This window comes from Pan paniscus, chromosome 2 (genome assembly GCF_029289425.2).
Source record: "Pan paniscus chromosome 2, NHGRI_mPanPan1-v2.0_pri, whole genome shotgun sequence".
NCBI classification, from domain to species: Eukaryota; Metazoa; Chordata; class Mammalia; order Primates; family Hominidae; genus Pan; species Pan paniscus.
In genome coordinates this window covers 125,316,372-125,336,739 of record NC_085926.1, presented here as the reverse complement: position 1 = coordinate 125,336,739, position 20,368 = coordinate 125,316,372, and the positions used below count along the sequence as shown (strand labels likewise).

At 49.6% G+C, this 20,368-nt stretch overlaps 1 protein-coding gene across 10 annotated transcripts in view; it reads left to right on the top strand.

Moving 5' to 3' along the window:
- Positions 1–20,368, top strand: part of PRR20G (proline rich 20G) — a 140,114-nt gene that overhangs the window by 11,696 nt on the left and 108,050 nt on the right. The gene's annotated exons all lie outside the window — the stretch shown is intronic.

Genomic DNA, 20,368 nt, shown 5'->3' with positions numbered 1-20,368 from the left:
TTTCTCTGTACTTTGTCTCTCTGTCTTTTTCTTTTCCAAGTCTCTTGTTCCACCTTACGAGAAACACCCACAGGTGTGGAGGGGCAACCCACCCCTTCAAGTATCCAGGGAAGGTTTGGGGCTAGGCTGGCTTGGACACAGTGCTCTCTCCTGGATCTGGGCACCTGGCAGGGTGATTGTCCCAGGGAGGGCCACATGCTGGGAGAGGGTGGGGCCAGCTGCAGAGGAGGGGCAACTGCTGAGATTAGGCGCCGGGGAAGCTACCCAGCTTATCTCTATGCAGCAGGCAGAGAGAAAGGTCCTCTGGACCAAAATGAGCTAGGTCTGCCAGAGTTCTAATGATAACGGTATCCTATTTCCATTTGTTGTTGTTTCCCATGTGTATACTTTCCTCAGAGCTGCTCGGTGTGGTGTGGGGACCTGGGAGGTGGGAAGCCCCTGTCCCTGTAGATGCTCAGCCGGCTCTGGTTGGCTCTGGCTGGGCTTTGTGCACCAGCAGGAAGCTGTTCCTCAAGGGCCCCATGACGTCCCTTTGCAATCTCAGATCCTCTGGTTCTTTTGACAGTCTCCCTTCCTTTGGTGCACTGAGCAGGTGGCAAGTTCCCCAGAGCAGTAAGGTTGTCATCTTGAGAGGACAAAATGAACAAGGTCTCCAGGGCACCATGTAGACTTTGTTGCCTTAGCAGAGATCTCTCAGGGACTCACTCCTGTGTGCCAGCTACCCCCTTTTCCCGAGGACAGTCAGAGCCTTGCTGAACTTCCTCGGAATCTGTGTGGATCTGCTCTGGGTGGCTGGAACAGCCCAAGATAAGGCTGGAGAGATGTGCGGGCCCTGCAGTGGTCCACCTCTGTGCCCAGGCAGGCCGGGCTGAGAACAGTAGGGATGAGAGTGTGCAGGCCTGGGCATCTGAGAGTGCCTTGTGCTGGCCTGAGCACCAACCAGCTCTTTGCCCCATTTTACCCTGACAAGAGCCCTCAAAGAAAGCACCAAGAGTATGGCTATTGTCTTTCATATGAGAGGAGGCCAGGTCCCAGAGTGGGCTGGTGGCCACCTCCTGGTGACGCTGTGGATCTGAGACACATCTTTCACTCCTTGCTCCTCCTTTTTGATGGCCATGGCTGGGTTCTTCTTCTTCAACAGTGGGGATGGTCTAGGATCTCTTCTCCCAAACAGAAGTCACCCTAGGTCTCATAAACAGGTGATTTGGTACAGGGAAACTGGTAACCAAACTGGCTGGTGACTTAAGCAAGCCAGAGATTCACGACTGCTGTCCCACAGAGAGAAGGCAGTGTCACCAGAGCCCAGAAACCAGGGCACCTTTTGGAGTCATGGTAGAGGCTTCTGCATGGGAGCTGGGACCATGGAAGGGGGTTCAGTTTGGCGGAGCCCCCAAACTGAGCTAGAGTTATGAAGGAAACAGCACTGCCAGAGGTGCTGCCAAGACTGAATGGGGAGAAACACCTGGCTATCTTCCTCCTCTTGCCCGCCAGCCTCTATCAGTGCCTTCCCGTAGACATACTTTCAGGAAGCCAGAGGGCAAGGCCATGCCCTACGGTACAGAGCAGGGCAAGGAATGAGATTTGCAAAAGGCAAATCTCAGATGTAGTGTCCAACATCCCCATGACCAGGCATAGTCCAGGCCCAGCCTCGGACCAGGGCCAACCCCAGCTCAGTGGTTCCTATGCGAACCGTAGGCCATGTTAGCCTTGTGCTCTGAGCTCTGAGTTACATGGCAGGCAGATGAACAGGAAGACAATCTGGGAAGCCCCACCGTGGGGCCAAGAGGGCACCACCCATTTCCATGCATACCTGGACTCCAAGCCTGGCTCCTTCACGCCTTAGCTGGGTGGCTCTGACTGTCACAAAGGAGCTCCAACACCTCTGTGAGTGTCAGTTGTTTTCATGTGTTCAATGGGTTTACTGTGCCTTCATGGGTATATTATGGCGAGGACTAAACGAAACAAGACCCTGTGTGAAATGTCCTAGCACTGCCCTTCCCTTCCTTTGGCCAGGGGCTGCTTAGATCAGCAGCAGTCCTTCCATGCGGCTGTGGGCTGGGAGGCCAGCAGGGAATTCAGCTCCAGCAGGCAGGGCTGCCAGCTGCAGGGCCTGCCCTGACCTCAGAGGGGGCAGCCACCACGGGGGCCGGGGGACAGGAGGCTGCAGCTGCAGGCCCCATCTGTCAGTGGTGGATGTGGGGTGAAGGGAAGGGGATGAGCTGGGGAGGGAGGTAGGGAGACAAAGGAAGGGGAGAGTAAGATAAATGAGCAGGGAGCACCAGAGGGTGGGCTGCCTTCTTCCTGGAAGCCACCCTCCCTTCCTCTGCTCCCTGGTGGAAATGTCACAAGGCAACCTCTTAAAGACATAGAAAGGATCTGTAAAAGTCGGCAGAGAGAGAGAGAGAGAGAGAGTTGTCCCCCGAAGTGAAGGGACAGTGATACCTGGGACAGGTTGTCTCAACAGGCAGTGGTGGACAGTGGAGTTTGCCAGGGCAGGGAGGGGAGGCCAGGAGGAGGAGGATGGTGGAACTGGCAGTGGTGGAGGTGACAGGGGTAGGACCCTGGAGGCACGGCTCTCACACTAGGCTTTAAGAGGTACTGAAGGGAGTGGAGCATCCCACTGAGCCTGTCCCCACCTCTTCCAGGTAAGCTGGCCCGAGAGGTTAAGTGACTTTCCCAAGGGTCACTCAGCTAGTTGGTTCTGGAGTCACTCAGTGAGCCTGGCTCCAGAACCCCAAAGACAGGCTGTTGCACCAAAGCACTCACTACCACTGCTGGTACTTATAGTGCAGCCACCTTGGTGAAGCCTCAGTGGCCACCTCCTAACAGTCCTGGTCACTGTTTCCCAGGGACGCCCAGGGTTGGCTCATTAACCAGCTGCCTGCACGGCTCGACCCGGAGGCCTGAGCCTTTGCCTCTCTGCACCCTGATGCCCATAGGGGGCGGAGGGTGGTCAGAAAGGGAGTGTGGACTGCCAGCAGTGCATCTCTCCGTTGTCATGGCAACCCGGGCACCGTCTGCACCTGTCACTCATGAGGATTGGAGCTCCTGGGGTGGGGGCGGGGTTTTCAGATGCTTAATCCACCCAGGCGAGGCTGAGACCCCTGGGCTCGCCCCATCCTCTCTTCCCCTGTGTCCTCAGGACAGTCACGGCCTATTTCCACCCCATCCCCTTCCCGGGCCGCATGCCCTGCCCTGAGTGGACGGGGTGGTGGCCAGGCCCAGGTCTGCAGCAGCTTCTGGCCCCATTTTCTGAATGACCTCCCTGGGGATGGTCAGCCTCCTGCGTTTAAACACAAGTCCCTTGCTGCTGGAACTTGTTCATTCAGCCAGAGGAGGGTCTGGTCTGGGTCTCTCCCCACCAGAGTCCCAGTCCTTCACCAGCTGCCTGCTGGGCAGCTCCATGGAGGCCTCAGAGGCTCCAACCTTGCCCTGCATCTGAACAGTGCTGTGGCCTTCTCCGCAGAGCCTGCTCTCCCCCTCCACACTGTCCTCATGGGCACCTTGGCCTCCTCTCTCATCCAGACGCTGTCTGTCAGCACATCCCGCTGGCTCTACCTTCAAAACACGTCCTCAATCCAACCATTTCTCACTGCCCCACTGCCACCCGCTGTCAGGGCCACCCTCCCGTCCTCCTTGGATGACTGTGACAGCCACCCTGCCCCACCTTCTCCACCCAGCCATGCTCACAAAAGCAGTCAGAGCGGCCCCATTGAAAAATAAGCAAAGCAAGCATCTCCTCCACTTAAAACCCCACTGGCTGTCACCTTGCAGTGAATAAAGGCCACATTTCTTAGGATTCTGTGACCCATACCCCCACCTTCCAAAAGCTGGTCTGCAAAGCTGTGGGGCTTGCTGGCGCCCAGCCTTTCAGTCCCCATTCCAATGTCACCCTCTCCATCAGACCCGCTCCCTTCAAACTGCCACCCCCGACTGCTCCATTTATCCCAAAACATTGTACTAATAATCATTCACTCTTCATGAAGACCACTGCCTCCTGGCTGTCTCCCCGCCTGGGGACTTTGTGAGGCTGGGGCTCTGGGCCCACACAGGCAGTTAGTTAGCATGTGCTCCGTGACTGAGCTCCAGCGGGGGTGGTGCATTCATTTGTCCACTCCAGGGCCTGCAGGGTCTTGGTTTGAGTCACACAATCCAGTGTTTCTGTTAATTTGAAAGTAGAGGTCAACTTTAATCAAAAATCAAGGTAACTGAAATAAAAACCTAGACATCTAAGCTCTCTGGGGAAATGGAGGAATCGGTCCACACTGTGCCCACTTCCATCTGGATGAGTTGGCTGGGGCTGGGCAGAGGTCATCCCCCTTAGGTGGGGCCATGGTCCCACAAGCGCCTGGTGCTCACTGCCAACCCTGTTACTCATGTCCCTAAGCCTCCAGCCCTCTGGGGCTCTGAGTTTGGCTCTCTGATTACCCCAGTCATCTTTCCCCACCCTGCGGTGGGTCCCTTCTGCTCTGTGGCAGGGTCTGCCCAGAGCCATGGGGCAGACTTAGTCTACTCTGGCTTGGGGTAGGAGGTGGTTGCTGTGCAGGGGTGGCTGGAGGCCCAGAGGGTTCTGCATAATACTCACAAGACAGTGATCAGGCAAGGCTCCCAGGGAGGTGGTCTCCGGGGAGAAGTCAGCCTAGGGGAGAGGAGACCATGGAGGAGCTAAGGAAGCCTCTGGGGTGTGGTCAGAGGGGTGGAGGGCTCTGAGAGGAGAGGGCAGGGGCAGGGCGGCCTAACAAAGAGCCAGAAGCCAAACGCCACCAACTGAGCAGTGTGGAGGCCCAGCTGCATTCTGCCTCCGTGGGGAGACACTGAAGCCTGCAGCCAGGGATGGGACGTGGTGTGGTCGACACAGAGATGTCCCTCCCCACTCTTCACATGCCTTGTTGTAGGTGTGCAGTGGAGACCACCTCTGGCTGTCAGCTTCTTCAGGGCCGGCTTTGCCTGAGGCCATGCCCTCCTGAGGGCTCTAGGGGATAAAGGCCCCACCATTTCCATCTGCTTGGGGCACTGAAGGGCTTGTTCTGTCTGGAGCTCCCCTCTGGGTTGGCTGAGCATTCTCAATTTTGCATTGCAGACTGACTTCTCCCTCTGCCCAACATTCCCCCACCAACCCTTCTTCTCACAAAGGTTGATCCCTAATAAACATCTTTCACCCCAAACTCATCTGGCCGGTGGGCCGAGGCAGGCTGGGGAGGAGGGTACACTGTGAAGTCAGGAGGTAATTGGGAGGTTCCCGCACCAGCTTGAGCCGAGAGGGGGAGACCTGAGTCATGCCATGGAAGACCAGAGAGTTTCAGCAACAATGGATCACATGGGGTTCAGCCCGCTGCTGGTGAGGTAGGAGCGACCTGAGCACAGGTCCTGCCTCCACAATTTCCTGGTGACTCTGGGAAGCTCCCTGTACCTCTCTGAGCTGCAGCGATTGTATCTGTAAAATGGCAAGAATAGGGACGATGCTGTCTTGGGGGGTGGTTGTGAGAGTTCAATTGGATAATAGACTCAAGAAGCTCAGGCAGGGCTCGGTATGCAGTCTGCACCTTTTTTGTAAAGGTTGTATTGACAGGTTTGGTATCAATCATAGAACCCCAGAGTCAATCATCATATAAACATCTGAGCAATCTGAGCCCCTCTCAGCCCTGGTGTGGCCCTCGGTTGAGGGAATTCCCACCGAAAGCAAAAGACCTATTGTGGTCTTTTCCTCCACAAATGAGTGGTGTATTTTGAAGTACTGGGAATTGGTTGGGGACACACATTGCTGTCTTCGTGGAGCCTGAGCGGGTCGGGGATCCGGGGCCGAGGGAAACGTTGCCAGAGGGCTCAGGAGGGTCTCCAGAGGCCAGTGAGATCCCAGCCCAGCAAGTTCCCAAGTTCTTGATACCGTCCAAGAAAGAGTTCACAGAGGAGTTAGAATGAAGCGAGGGTTTGGCTTTCTAATTTTATGGGTGTCTAATCAGTGGGTGGAATAATCGCTAGGTATTCTGGAAAAGGAGGGGATCTCAGGGACCCCCAGTTATTGCCCCCTTTCTCTCTTATTTGGATTTGTCTGGAAATCCAAATAAGACACAGACATGTTATGGACGTGTCACCGTGACCAGGATTTGGGCCGTTTTCTCTCCCTTATTTTGGGTTTTTGGTTATTTTGTGGTTTCTTTACCCTGTTCTCGTTTTAGCTGTTGTTTGGGTTTCTCCATCTTCCTGTGACCACCCGGTGCTACTCCTATCTGAGAAACACCGGTCACGTCTTTCTAGCTCTCAATTGCCACTGATGGGCCTGAGGGGTGTGTGTGGGGTATGAGCAGGCTCCAGCTTGGCTCTGCAAAACTGACTTCTGAGGGGTTTCTGGTAGTCATGAGTCCCAGCAGGGCATGTGATTGGGCACCTGGACAGCCGTACCCTTTATTAAGCTACTGAAGTCTTTGCACACAGCAGGGTAAAGAGCCACTGCCTGGAGCTCCTTGAGTGTGGCTCCATTCCAGACTCTCCCAGGCATTCCATACACCTTCCTACTCACCCAAGGTGAGTGGATGAACGCCTGGCCCCAGGCCCCTGAGTGGCTGGTGTTCCTGCCAAGATGTCACAACTGTCTGCAGGTTGCCTGTGGGACCATTCCTGCAGCTCATTCCAGGAATGTCCTGCCGCGCTCTGTACTACCGGGGACATGGAGCCGTGGTGGCATACAGCTATGACTCTGTTCTCCCGAACCACATATCCACTGGGGGAGGAGGAGAGCCCAGAGGAAATCCGGAGCACTGTTTTTAGAAAGAATATCGTCACCAGCACTTACTGAGGGGCTTTCCTTGAGCCTAGTGTTGTTCTTAGCGCTTCCCCTGTGCTGTCAGATTCAAGCTGCCCACACTCAGTGGGGTGGGGGCCGTCATCATTTTACTTATTCTCACTCACGTTCTGGGTGAGGGTCACACAGCTAGTGAGTATGGAGCAGGGACCAAACCCAGGCAGTCTGCTTCCAGAGACCATGCTCTTGGTGACAAAGGCCTGGCACAGCAGCGTAGAAAAAGGCCAGGTGTCTTGCCCAGGCATTCCGAGGCTACAGATGATCTGGCATAGCTCCTGACACCTGGGAGCTGCCCACTGGGCTTCCCTGGCCCCTCTGGGCCCAACCAGGCATCAGAGGGGGCCCCCCCAGACCCCCCAGGCTTCTCTTTCTTTCCCCTGCACCCTATCACTGCCTGTTTGGAGATCTTGACAGTAGATGAAGTGACAAGTCTTTGTGCTTAATTAAGACACATTGTCCCACCAATTGGGAAGCAGAAATGGCTGGGCTGTTTTACAAATAGAAACAATTCTTGTTCATTATCCTTTAATTGAGGCAACAAAGGGCTCTGGAAAACATCCATCAGAACACATTCATGAACATTAGCAGAGAGGATTCGGTTTAGGACCACACAAAAGGAAAAGCAAATGTTCCAATCAGGAGTTATACAGACAAAGGGAAACAAAGGCCTGGAAGCACAAATACTACAGAATTAGCCCAATTACACACTCGATGTGGTAGGGAACAAGTTTCCTGGCTTCTGGCCAGCTCTTCTCTTTGCCTCTTGTTACCTTCTTCCTTTTCCCTGGTACCAGATGGAGAGGGGCAAGAAAGGAACCTCAGAGACCCTCTGCGAACCTGGCTTTGGTCCCCAGTTTGGGGAAGTGATGGGTTAACAGAGAGTCTTGAGGGACCCGAAACTAATCTGAATTCCAGATGTGGTCTGCCTGTAATTGTCACCTCCTTCATTTTGGTCACTATACTTCTTGTGATACAACCTAAGATACTCTGTCCCAGTATGGATTTTAAGGTCAGCCTGTGGTTGGCTAAAGCTGCTGAACTGTTTTTACAACTTTTTTTTCAGGCTGGGTATTCCCCATCCTATATTTACACAATTGCATTTTGGGGTCCAAACAAGGAGTTTATATCCATTCTTGTTTGTCCCAGCCCATTTGTCTGGTCACTCAGTGGAGTTGAGTGGATGTGGCCTCCTGGGACCACTACCCAGAACTATTCTTGGAAGCAAGCCTGCTTGTCTCTCTCCTCCAGGTTCTCTTGGGAGCTAGGTAAAGAGAAGCTTGCACACGTTAAGATAGGAAAAGCTTTTAAAAAATCGTTCCTGATTGGTTAGGAAATGACTGATCTTTGTGTCAGAGACATTCAAACCAGGGCAACTCCATCTCGAATGGTGCTGGGTAAAATGAGGCTGAGACCTACTGGGCTGCATTCCCAGATGGTTAGTCATTCTAAGTCACAGGATGAGACAGGAGGTCGGCACAAGATACAGGTCATAAAGACCTTGTTGATAAAACAGCTTGCATTAAAGGAGCTGGCTAAAACCCATCAAAACCACGATGGTGACAAGAGTGACCTCTGGTCATCCGTCCTCACTGCTACACTCCCACCAGTGCCATGACAGTTTACAAATGCCATGGCAATATCAGGAAGTTACCTTATATGGCCTAAAAAGGGGCGGCATAAATAATTCACCCCTTGTTTAGCATATTATCAAGAAATAATTGTAAAAGTGGACAACCAGCCTCCCTCAGGGTTGCTCTGTCTATGGAGTAGCTATTCTTTTATTCCTTTACTTTCCTAGTAAACTTGGCTTTCACTTTACTCACCCTGAATTCTTTCTTGCTTGAAATCCAAGAACCCCCTCTTGGGGTCTGGATCGGGGCCCCTTTCCTGTAATATCTTTCTTGCGACCACTGAAGAGACTATAGTGCCGAAACCCCTAACCCAAAGGCTAACTTTGGGTGAGTGGTGGGGTCTGGTAATATCTTTCTGGTGAACCACAGAAGGGACGATACTGAAGAACAACCCCCACATCGCCCCCCTCCCACCCCCGCAACCATCTGAAGGAAATAGACTGCAGCACTGATTGGCTGACTTTGGGTAAGTGATGGGGTACCCAGGTAAAGGGTGGGATTGGGTTAGAGGCCCAACTTAGGGGAGTTGGAGTCTAGCCTAAGACACAGGGTTAAAGGCTCTTCCCGATAAAAGGCAAGGACGCTTGACCAACCTTGGGTTTGAGGACCAACTTAGGAGGGTTAGAGTCCTTCCTAAGACTTAGGGGGTTAGAGGCCCTTTTCAGTAAAGTCCCTCTTGGCTAAGAACAGGTTTGGCACTATGGGATGGCAACTGCTATTCTCTTGGATGAATCTGTCTTGGACTCTTTGCTGATGGTAATGGGTGACAGGGTTAGGCATGTACAGGATTGTGGGACATGGGGAACTTTTTCCTCCCTAAAAGGGGAAACTTGAGAACCGATGGGACTGCTGGAAAAGATCCCTTCAGGACTGAGAAGCAGCTGCCTGAACTTTTCAGTGTTGCTGCAATGGGTGGCTCTTTCCCTGGCCTCCCTGAGTGCCTCGCCTTCCCCACCCTGCCTCAGGTAATGCTTCTCTCTCTCTCTCTGTGCAAACTGGTGGAATGAATGGTAAAAATCACCGTTTATCTCCTCTGTAAAGTTTTGATTAGTGGAAAAAAGGATTTGTGAGGCTAATCTTAAGCTGTAGTGAATCTGGTGTGCTTTGTGTGTCTTTCTGTATGGTTCTGTCATGGAGAGGGATACCTTAGGATAGAATGTGGGCCTAGGACACCTATAAGTCCACTGTTCAAGACAGCCTAGCAAACTGGTCAGTTACAAACTTTGTTGCTGGTCCCTAAAAAAAAAAAAAAAAAAAAAACTGGATGAGGTTTCCCTCTTGTCTTGCATGTCTTTGGGAGCTTGACCTTGTAACCTTTTGGCCATGCTTTCTCTTTTCACAATGGAGGCCTGGATTCAGGGTTCAATCGCTAGCTTAAGGGATGAGCCTTTCTGATTGATATTTGGGTGACCTTTGCAATTTTAAAATTCTCTTTCCCTTCACAAACCGTCTTAAATTTTCCTTTCTCAGAGCCCCTGTGAGGTTACTTTTGGTAAAGTTTAAAAGCCAGAAATATCGGTCATTTGGCCTGGCTAACGTCGGGTAATAAGAAATTTAAAAGGACTTTTCAAAAGAATGCCATAGTCAAAAGTCAGCTTAATTAAAAGCAGATATTCAAGTTCTAACAGCCCTAGGGATTCCTTAGGAAAAACAGAAGAGGCACTAAAGACCCCGTTTTGGGAAAAACCTGTTTTCCTCATGAAACCTTAGGAATTGAAAGTGAATAGATCCCTTTCAAAACCTAAGGTTCTGTTTTGTTTTGTATTGTGTTATCTGATGTTTTTTACTTTTGGTGGTATCAGAAGTTCCTTCGCATTATGAGAGAACTTTGGTGTGTAGTAAGTAGGCAGGAAATATACTTTTAGGGATGTCTAATAGCAGTTATGGGGGAAACTTGGTTTTCACACATTTGGATCAGAGAAGCATGATCTTGGCCACCTGGGAAACGTGGAGATGTCCCCACCCGCTACTGAGAAATAAAACTCCCAAGGGGTGATGGGCTAAGTCCCTCTTTTTGGGATCCAGGATCTGGTATAAAAATGGGACCCTTAAATTTTGGGGATCTGTTTTGCCTTCCAGCTGTGCCTGCTTATTAGGCCCTAAAAACTGCACACCTTAAAGAGAAACTTAGAAACTGGTGAATAAAAAAACCTTACAACTACATAATCTTTTGTCTGTCTGGGTATTTATATATATTGTGTGTGTGATGTTTATATCTAAAAGAGCTTTACTTAATTGGTTTTAAAATAATAAGAGCTTAAATCAAATATTTTAAAAGAAAAAATTGTAATGCCTTTTAGTTCACATGACTTTAATAATCTTTGGGAAATAAAAACAGCTTTAAAGATTATTGGTAAAATAAAGACATTTGGTCTAAATTAGGCAGGTCAGATCTTAAGTTTGCTAAATGCTTTAAGGTCATAAACTGCTTCTTTGACTTTTAAAAATTGTTCAATTTATTTTGAAGCATTAGATTTAGATAAGGCCTGGGGATGTGTGGTGTTAGCCCTGCCCCCTAGCTGTGCTGAAAAAAGACCGACCTTATCTAGTGTCCTAGGCTCCACACCTAGTACATAATTAAAATTGCATACTTACCAAGGTTTTCACCAAAAGCAAAAGTTACTAAGAGTTAACAGTGTAACATGTATTTGAGGCTACTGAAGAAATGGTTTTACATGCACCGTGTGTAAGAAAAGGGAAATGTGTGTTTGGTAAAAGATTATAAGAAATCATGGGAATGTGGATTTTTCTTGCCTAAATTAAAGGGTTAAAGGATTGTTTTAAGTCAGGTAAGATAAAGCCGAAGGTTTAAGCAAGTTGTGAAAGGTTTGTGAAAAATTAATTGTAAAAGAAATTCTGTGTGTGGACATTGGCTAAAATTAAATGGGTATTATTCAGTTTTCCCTTAAACTGAACATTGAATAACAGCACAACAGGTTTCTCTTAGAGCACTAATCTGCTCTTTAACAAAAAATTGTAAAGGGTTAGAAAAGGTTTATGAGAATCTTATGGTCAAACATAAAATTGGATAGATTTACTTATAAAGTTTTATTAAGAATTGGGTTTAACATTAATAGTACACTAATATAAAGGTGAAATTTGGCTTATTTGGTATAAAAATCACACAGGAAGCACTGTCAAATATGTAATAGTATTTGGCTTTCTTTGAGCTATATTTGTATAAATATGTTATTGGTATGTGTTTCAAAATAATGGGAAACTCCTATAATTCTCTTACGGCTTAGTGTAGGTTATTAATAATTATAATTGTTACATAAAATCATTGTATGCCACAGAAGTAACCAAATTTCTTTGTCAATCATGTTTTTTACTGTGGCTGTCCTAAAATGTTTTGTCATCCATGGACAACTGTTGCTTTGTTTTAATCCTCTTTAGAAGGTGGTTTATAATCAGCTATAAACTCTAATAGGTGGTCTTAAATGCAGGTTTCTGATAACTTTGGAAACCGTGATATTAGAATAGAGGAAAAAACTTTCAGGACGCTCATGGAGAGCTGAAATGTTCATGAATATCCAACAAAACAGGAGTTAACTGCATGGACTGAACTTTAACTAGAAGATTAAAGTAATCTTTTTGACTTTTTGCTTAAAACGTTGCTAATCCTTTGTTTGTTTTTCAGAGCCAAGAAAACTTTTCTTTTGAGCTATTTACAGCTTTAAACAATTGAGTAAAGTATATTCTTGTGAAAAAAATTTGAGCATATTTGTTTCTCTCTACCTGATTTCTCCAAAATTCAGAAATTATCTGTGAATAGCTTAACTTGTGGCAATATAGAGAAATTGGCTATTTTACCAAGGCTTTGACTGGAATGGTGTGTTTCCCTTTAAGGAATTAAACTTGACTTAGAGAGCCAATAAAAGGCCCTTGGGAAAAATGGTCTTGTACCTTGTGTACACAGTCCCTGTACAGGGTTCTTGACTTGTGGTAAGTGCAGAATGTCACTTTCTAACAGGCCCAGGAGCCTCAGGTAATCTTGGAACCTCAAGAGGAGCCCCAAGTTATCTTGGAGCCTCAAGAGGAGAGGAATTTACTCAACTCTTAGGTATTTCATGGTACAAACTCATGGCTGGGCTGAGCTTTAAAAAAGTCTTATCTGAGATTCCTTATGGAACAGAGTTCCATCAAAGCCAATTAAAAAGTCTATGTGAAAAATAATTATTCTTGCTGTATTTTATACAAATAATTAGGCCAAGTATACTAAAGCAAATCAGTTTTAACTGTGATTTGTCTTTAGTAAAAATAGGAAACTGGAGAGAGAAATTACCTTTCAAGAACTATGGTACACTTGTTATTAGATTCTAGTTTCATCGGTTATTTTTGAGTTTTTTCCTGCAACTTAGGCTGACCCTGCTTATTCCTGTGAACTAACCAGTGATCTTTGGCCGCTGCTCAAAAAAAAAAAAAAAAAAAAAAAAAACCAAAAAGGATGAGTAATGTAAAAAGCTGCATCAGTATTCTAATTCCGGACACATTGGAATCAGCTAGAAACCCCATATCGAAGCTTAGTTCCAACAGTTGCCCAGTTTATGGAAAGCCTTCTTATTTAGTCTACTTGGAATAATTTTTACTTATTTTGCTTTACTGTTTTGGAATATATTGCTGTTGTACTCTTTGTATAGGAAGGCAAGACAAGCTTACACAAGGTTTTCTTAAATTAAACACTTACTAATCTTCAAGATATCACCTTTTGTTGGAACTCAAGAGTTACGAATGGCCCTCAGCATACCAATGCTTTCTGACTGAGCTCCTCTCTACCATTAGGACCCAATAGTTGGGCAGGAATATCATTGCCCCTATTCAGCCTGAAGAAGTTATGGAAGATGGGTCTTCATCCTTCTGCAACCCTTAGAATTAAGGGTTCTCTTATAACAGGGATAGGGAAAATGTCAGAAGACTTTGAACCAGAGCAACTTCATCTTGAATAAGGGCTGGGTGAAATGAGGCTAAGATCTACTTGGTTGTGTCCCCAGATGGTAAGTCATTCTAAGTCACAGGATGAGATAGGAAGTCAGCACAAGATACAGGTCATAAAGACCTTGCTGATAAAACAGATTGCAATAAAGAAACCAGCCCAAATCCACCAAAACCAAGATGGTGACAAGAGTGATCTCTGGTCATCCTCACTGCTACACTACCACCAGTGCCATGACAGTTTACAGATGCCATGACAATATCAAGAAGTCACCCTATATGGTCTAAAAAGGGGCAGCATAAGTAATCCGCTCCTTGTTTAGCATATAATCAAGAAATAACCATAAAAAATAGGCAACCAGCAGCCTCAGGACTGCTCTGTCTATGGAGTAGCCATTCCTTTATTCTTTCACTTTCCTAGTAAACTTGCTTTCACTTTACTCTGTGAGCTCTCTTCTGAATTCTTTCTTGTGCGGGATCCAAGAACCTTCTCTTGGTGTCTGGATTTGGACCCCTTTCTGGTAACACTTGTACAAAACTTGGAAATCACCAGGAAATACAAAAAAGCAGAAGTAAATAAATGGATCCCCCTGGGCCGCAAGTCAGTTTCTGTGAACAATTTTGTTTATTTCCTTCTAGTCTTTCTTTCAGGCACATTTTCCCATTTGTGGTTGAGAACATGCAACCTGTGACCTCAACTCTGTAACCTGTCTTTTCCCCTCTACATTTTAACCATCTGCATTTATTCATGTGATTGGAAACTCTTTCTAATCATCATTTTAGCGACTGCACAATGTTCCATCATATGGATGTGCCATAATTTTTTCCACTCTTCCTTATCACGGAACATGTGGGTTGTTTCTAGCTTTGTTTATTATGAGTGATTCTGTCTTGGGCATCTTTGTGCAGAGAGTGCTCATATGTCAGATTAGCTCTCTGAGACAGATTCCTCGCAGTGAAATTGTAGGAGTTAAAATAACTATTTTAAGGGTATTGCTACATATCGCCAAATTACTTTGAAAAAATCTACGCCAATTTATACACTTGCAAAGTAGGACAGTCGTTGTTCCAGTTTTTTTGTTTGTTTTTTAGAGATGGAGACTTGCTCTGTCACCCAGGCTGGAGTGCAGTGGTGCAATCATTGCTTGCCACTGGAGCTCTTGGGCTCCAGTCCTCCTGCCTCAGCTTCCTGAGTAGCTGGGACTACAGGTACGGTTCCAGTTTTGTAGCACAGATGTTCCTTGAGTTGCGATGGGGCTACGTCCTGATAAACCCACAGTAAATCGAAAATATTGTTAAGCTGAAAATGCATTTAATCCACCTAACCTACTGAACATCAGAGCTTAGCTTAGCCTGCCTTAAACATGCTTGGAACACTTACATCAGCCTACGATTGGATAAAATCATCTAACACACAGCCTATTTTTTTAATAGTGTTGAATAGCTCATATACTGCATATGGCTAGCCCGGGAAAAGATCAAAATTCAAATTCAAAGTATGTCAAAATTATGATGGTTTCACACCATCATAAAGTTGAAAAATTGTAAGTTGAACTATCCTAAGTCAGAGACCATCTGTATTTATTTTGGCAGTATGTATATGCGTGTTGCGGTGTCGAGGGGAGAGTTAGCATGTATCTCACGTGTTTATCTGGCTCTAGGAAAGGGAGAAATCGCCCTGCACCCCCACCGCACTACAGGGGGCTTCCTCCAAGCTGCATAATCAGCTGCCTGCTTCTCCCCAGTCCCCGCCCCCTCTGCATTCCTCCCGATTTGCCTAAACCTGATGTAAACTCTGTCTCTCTCCTGTGACAGTTCAACCCTCACTCCTTTTTCCTGTCTGCCCCACCCTCCTTGGAGGCTGGGTCACCCACGCACTGTGTTCAAATCCTTCTCCTGCCCCCTGCCCTAACGTCTGCCTGTGTGACCTGGGCAAGTTATTTCATCTCCCTGTGCCTCCGTTTCTTCCTCCGTAAATGGTGATAAAAATCGTGCCTACCTCCTTGGGCTGTTGTAAGAATTAAAGGAATTCAACATATGTGAAACATGAGCACATAGTAAGCGCTGATTTGTGTTGGAACCATCTGCTTCCATTGCGGGGGGTTTGTAGACTTTATTGTAGGTTTGGGTCCCACAGGGAGCCTGTGGCCCTGTCTATCTTCTACCTCTCTGTGTTCCCAGCAGGGCAAACAGAGTGGGCCCTTCATCCTCCACAAGAGCAGCTTCTGTGGTGACACCAACGCCTGGTATGCGGATGCAGCTCCAGTAAGCTCTCCGTACCTCCCACCCTTTGAGCCCAAAAGTGATTGTTTGTCATCACCCCAGGCAGGTTTTGAGGAAGCTGACAGCAGAGAATGGCTACCAGGATCATCAGACAGCTAGATGTTCTCAGGGCAGCTGGGTCCTGCCTTTTGCAGGCAGAGAGGAAACAGTCTCCAAGTCAGAGGCTCCCAGAGGAGTGCTCGGCGGAGGCTCCTGCTGTCTTGCACCACCCAGGGAGACAGCCACTGGGCCCTTCCTTTTAGGATGCCAGCGGTTGTGGTCCTGACCCATGTGGAGAGTGGTCAGGCCAGCAGGGGATGGACTAGCCAAGTCTGTCTAGGGGAGCCAGGTGCTCAGGGGATGGGTTACCCAAGGGCTAATAACTGACCAAGCCTTTCAGATGATGCAGTCTGAGGCCAAGCACTCCCTTGTATCTCAGACCTAGAACTGGCCTCCCTGTCTGCCAGCCACTTTCACTGTTTAAGCATGAAGGATTTAGCCCAGGTGGGTAGGGGGAGTGGCTCTCAGCACGATCTCCAGGACTGCCCCACGGTGGGCCTGCCCTCCTGCCATCACAGGGAAGCCAGGGAATCTGAAAGCCCGGATGTTCCTGCTGGAACCACACCAGCAGGCCTCGAAAGTCCCATTGCTACTCTTAACCCTCGGAGCTGTGACCATGTGCACTCAGGCAAGATGTGATGTGGACAGCAGGAGGGAGGCCCCAACAAGCTCTGCTTTCACTGGAAGGCTCGTCATGGAGACACTGGGTTTCGGCTGCAGCAAAAGCACCGGCAGGGCCTCTTGCTCTCTTCTGTGTTCTGGATCTCAGCCTGTGCATGTGAGTGGCTGAAGCAGAAATCCTACCCAGAACTGGTACTGTGAGGGAGCCTGGGAAAGGCCGAGCCCACCTCCAGCTTCTGCGTCGTGGGGAGCACAGCAGAGGATGTCTTTCTCCACCTGCTTCATCCACCCAAGTGCTGCCGTCCCGCCATCGAGGGGCATCAACTGTCCTCTCTGCCTTAGTGACATCTGTCTCCTGTGACAGACAGGATCATTTGCTCCCAGGGGTGGGGTAGTGTCAGGCCCGGGGGAATTCAGACCAAGACCTGCTCCCCTCTGCCTCTCCCTTGGTAAAGTTGGGAGAACATCTCGCCCTCTTTCTTGTACTTTTCTCACAACCAGGTCCCTTGGACTCTTACCTTCAAGCACCAGTGCTCTTAAAAATATTTCCTGCAAACAGAGACAGTGCTGTCCCCAAGAGGAATTCTGGAGATGAAAAGATTTTCCATCTCATTACAGGTGTAATTGCTCTTTTCTCCCTTTGTTTGCAAGCCATAGAAATGCGCACAGAAGGCTTACACAAGAAAAGGAATTTACTGGCTCATAGAACTAAAAAGTCTGAGGTGGACTTTAGGTGTGGCTGGATGCAGGGACAATGATGTGATGTCATTGGCCCTCTCTCTTTTCTCCTTGTCTCTGCTCTGCTTTCCTCCACAGTGCTCAGGAAAAAAAACTCCCAAAGAGGTGGCAAAAATGGTCATTATCAACTCTTTGTTTTCATTTCACAAGATTGGTCATCCCAGCAGAAAGAACATGTCTGCTTCCCAAGAGTTCTCACCAAACTCCCAGAGTGGATTTTTATTGGCCCAGCTTAGGTCAATATCCCTAAGTCAAACACTGATTGGCTGGGCCTGGATCAGGTGCCTGCCTCTGATTGCACCGTGGTGGGTCCCATCTGGCCCCCCGAATGGAGGATGATGGACAGATGCTGTTGCCACATGGTCAGCTGTGATTGTCTCCACTGCAACTGCCCAACCTCTGTCCCACTCACTGGATCCATCCTCAGTGCTCTGCTCTTCCTTAATGCACCCGGGGATGGCACCTGCTTCCCAGGTTGTTGTGGGCAGCAGAGCACTGGTGGGGTGGGGTCTCCAGATGGGCATTATGGGCTTGGCTCTGGGACATGCCTTGCTTTCAGGCCCCCGCCTCAGTGTCCCCTCTCCTGGGCTTTGAGATTTGGGGCCTTTCCAGAACAGTGAGGGGTGAGGCAGGATAGAGAGATTGTGGTTGTCACGTGGAAGGCACCCCCCGGTTGTCACTGGGGGTGGCGTGGACATATGGAGGCTCCACCTTAAGGCCACACCACCTGTTGTGGTCCTTGCATTCTCCAGCTTGTTTCTATCATGTCCTGAAGACATTCACACCAGCACAGGGCTGGAGATGCCAAGAGCTCCCGCAGCTCCCTGAAGACTCTGCTTCCAGGGGGTGTTTTGGAAAAAATCTTCCCTATCACCTTCAGCTTTTCCTCTCTGTCCCTCCCACAGTGGTCAGCATTCACTTTCTAAAGCTTGGCCTGACTTCACTCCAGGCTGGAGCCCCTGTGGATGTCTCTGCTGCATGGCCTCTGGTGACTGAATCTGCACCTCTGTTCTGAATTCACCCTGGGGTGCCGGCCACTAGCGTTTAGGCCATTTAGGCCCTTCCTGACTCTGGGCCTTCCCCTGGGGGCCCTGGTAGGAACCCTCTGCCTCTTTTAGACCCCACTCCCATCCCCTGGGGCCACCTACTTCTGTCTTGCAGGGCATCTGCTTCTATATCACTCTGCAACCACACTTCCCTGGTCTGCCTGTCCCTCTCCCTCAGAGATGCTGTTCCCAGTGACTCTTGCGGGATGACAAAGCACCAACAAAACAGTGCCTTAAGACAACAGCAGTCATATTGTTGTCTCTGGTGGGTGGTGCTGGACTGGGCTGGCTCAGCATCTCCCGTGTGGTTGCTGCCAAGTGCACAGCTGGGCTGGCTGTGTCTCTGCATGGTCTTAGGGCTCCTCTGTGTGTCTCTGAGCCTGGGCTATTTGGACTTCCTCTCAGCATGGTGGCCTTAGGCAGCTGGACTGCCAGTGTGGTGGCTCAGGGCTTCTAGGGCTTGTTCTCCAGGGAGCAGACACCATGATCCAGGTTTTATGATCCAGGCTTGGAAGTCAAAGAGCATCACTTCTGCCATATCTGTTGGTTTAAACAGCTACAAAACCCATCAATCCCAGTCATTTGTAAGAAGAGAAGGTGGGACAGGAGATCTTGTCATGGTTGTCTTTGGACAACTCTTTTGCACAGGTGAGGAGGGAGGAAGACACATCTCTGGGTCCCCAGGAGTGGCCAGCACAGAGTCAGCCCCAGCCATGCCCAGGGAATTCTCTGCCCCTTCCCCATGTTGGGGGAAATCACAAATTCTTCCTCAGTGAAGAAAGTTTACACCCCCATAGCATCTGAGGGTCAAAGGTGCCTTCCAGGAACCCGATTTGTCCTCCCCAACTCCCTCTGGGACCCGTTCTCTGCAGCCCTGGGGAGTGGAGCCTGAGTGGTCTCCTGAGCATCACTGCAGTGTTGCTCTTCCTACCTCCAGGGAGATCCTGAGAGAGCCCGAGTGTGCCCGGTGTGGATCTCAGCCCCACTGCTTTGGAGCTGGGAGACTCTGACACACAACTTAACCCAAGTCTCCATTTCTGCACTTGCAAAATGGAGATAATAATCCCCTCTTCTTAGAGCCACGGCCAGGATCGATGGAGATAATAGATGAGAAAATGCTTGGCTGGGGCAAAAGTGCAGTCTCGGCAAGAGTGTTCTTCCCCAGCACCCCTCCCATCTGATGCAGGACTTAATGAGAGCTGGCTGCTCCCTGGGATCTTTAATTAATTGTCCCAGCCCCACAGCCCCAGTGCTAGCAGATTAAACCCAGCCACGGTGGGAAGTAGGCTGCGGACAGCTTTGGATGCAAATGCCTGAAGCGAAGGATTTCTGCCTGTGAAATGGCTGAGTGGGTGATTTTAGAGCAGCTGCGCCCGGGGCTGCCCCCAGGGAGATAAGCCTCCGAGTCCTCAGCAGAATCAGTGCAGCCAGAGGGTGCCCTTTTCTTACCAACTCATCTCCGGTGCCTGTGGGGTGGGAACCTCGGCCTGCCAGCTCCAGGCCCAGCCCCAGCCCCAGCCCCAGCCCCAGCCCCAGCGTGCCTTGGCCAGCCCCAGAAACAGGAGGGAGGATGCAGGCAGATCAGTTCCACAGTGACCTAGAGGTAACCATCCAGGTGCCCTCCAGGTTCCCCAGCTGTTTCGTTCCCGAGGCGGTGCTCGGCCCGCCCTCTGCCCTCCAGCTCCTCCTGCATCAGACCTCGGCCTAGCCTTTGCTGTCCCCATGGCTTGGGATACTGTTTCCTGGCTGTCACAGCAGGGCTATGTCCTCTGCAGCCTCCAGGGCTCCATGTGAGTGTCTGTCCTCGAGGGACATCCTTCTGGACACCCCCAGGCTGCTCTCTGCCTCGCCTGCACAGCTCCTGCAGCAGAGCCTGGAAAGCTCCCTCTGACTTGGTGTTTTGTCACCTCGCCCGCTGGTTGTCAGCCCCATGGAAGCCTGGTGTCGGTGCCTGGGACCAGCTACAGGGGCTCTCAGTAGGGCCTGGACCGGGTCTGGGGCAGGGAGGGAGGAGCAGGAGCAGGCAGAGGAGACACCGAGCTTCACTGCTGGCACAAGGACAGCCAGGACTCCCTTTGGGCCTGGGACTGGAGTAGACCAGAGCTGTCCTGAGCAAGGGGTTGTCCAGGCCTGTGTGGCTCAGTCATAGGACATGGGCCTGGGGAGGATGGCACAGGGGTGCTGTCTGTCTGTAGCTGGGGGTGATGCTGAGCACGTCTGGTTATAGCCCCTAGCAGCTGGGCAGTGTATCCTTCCATGAAGCAGGTCTGAGGCACATC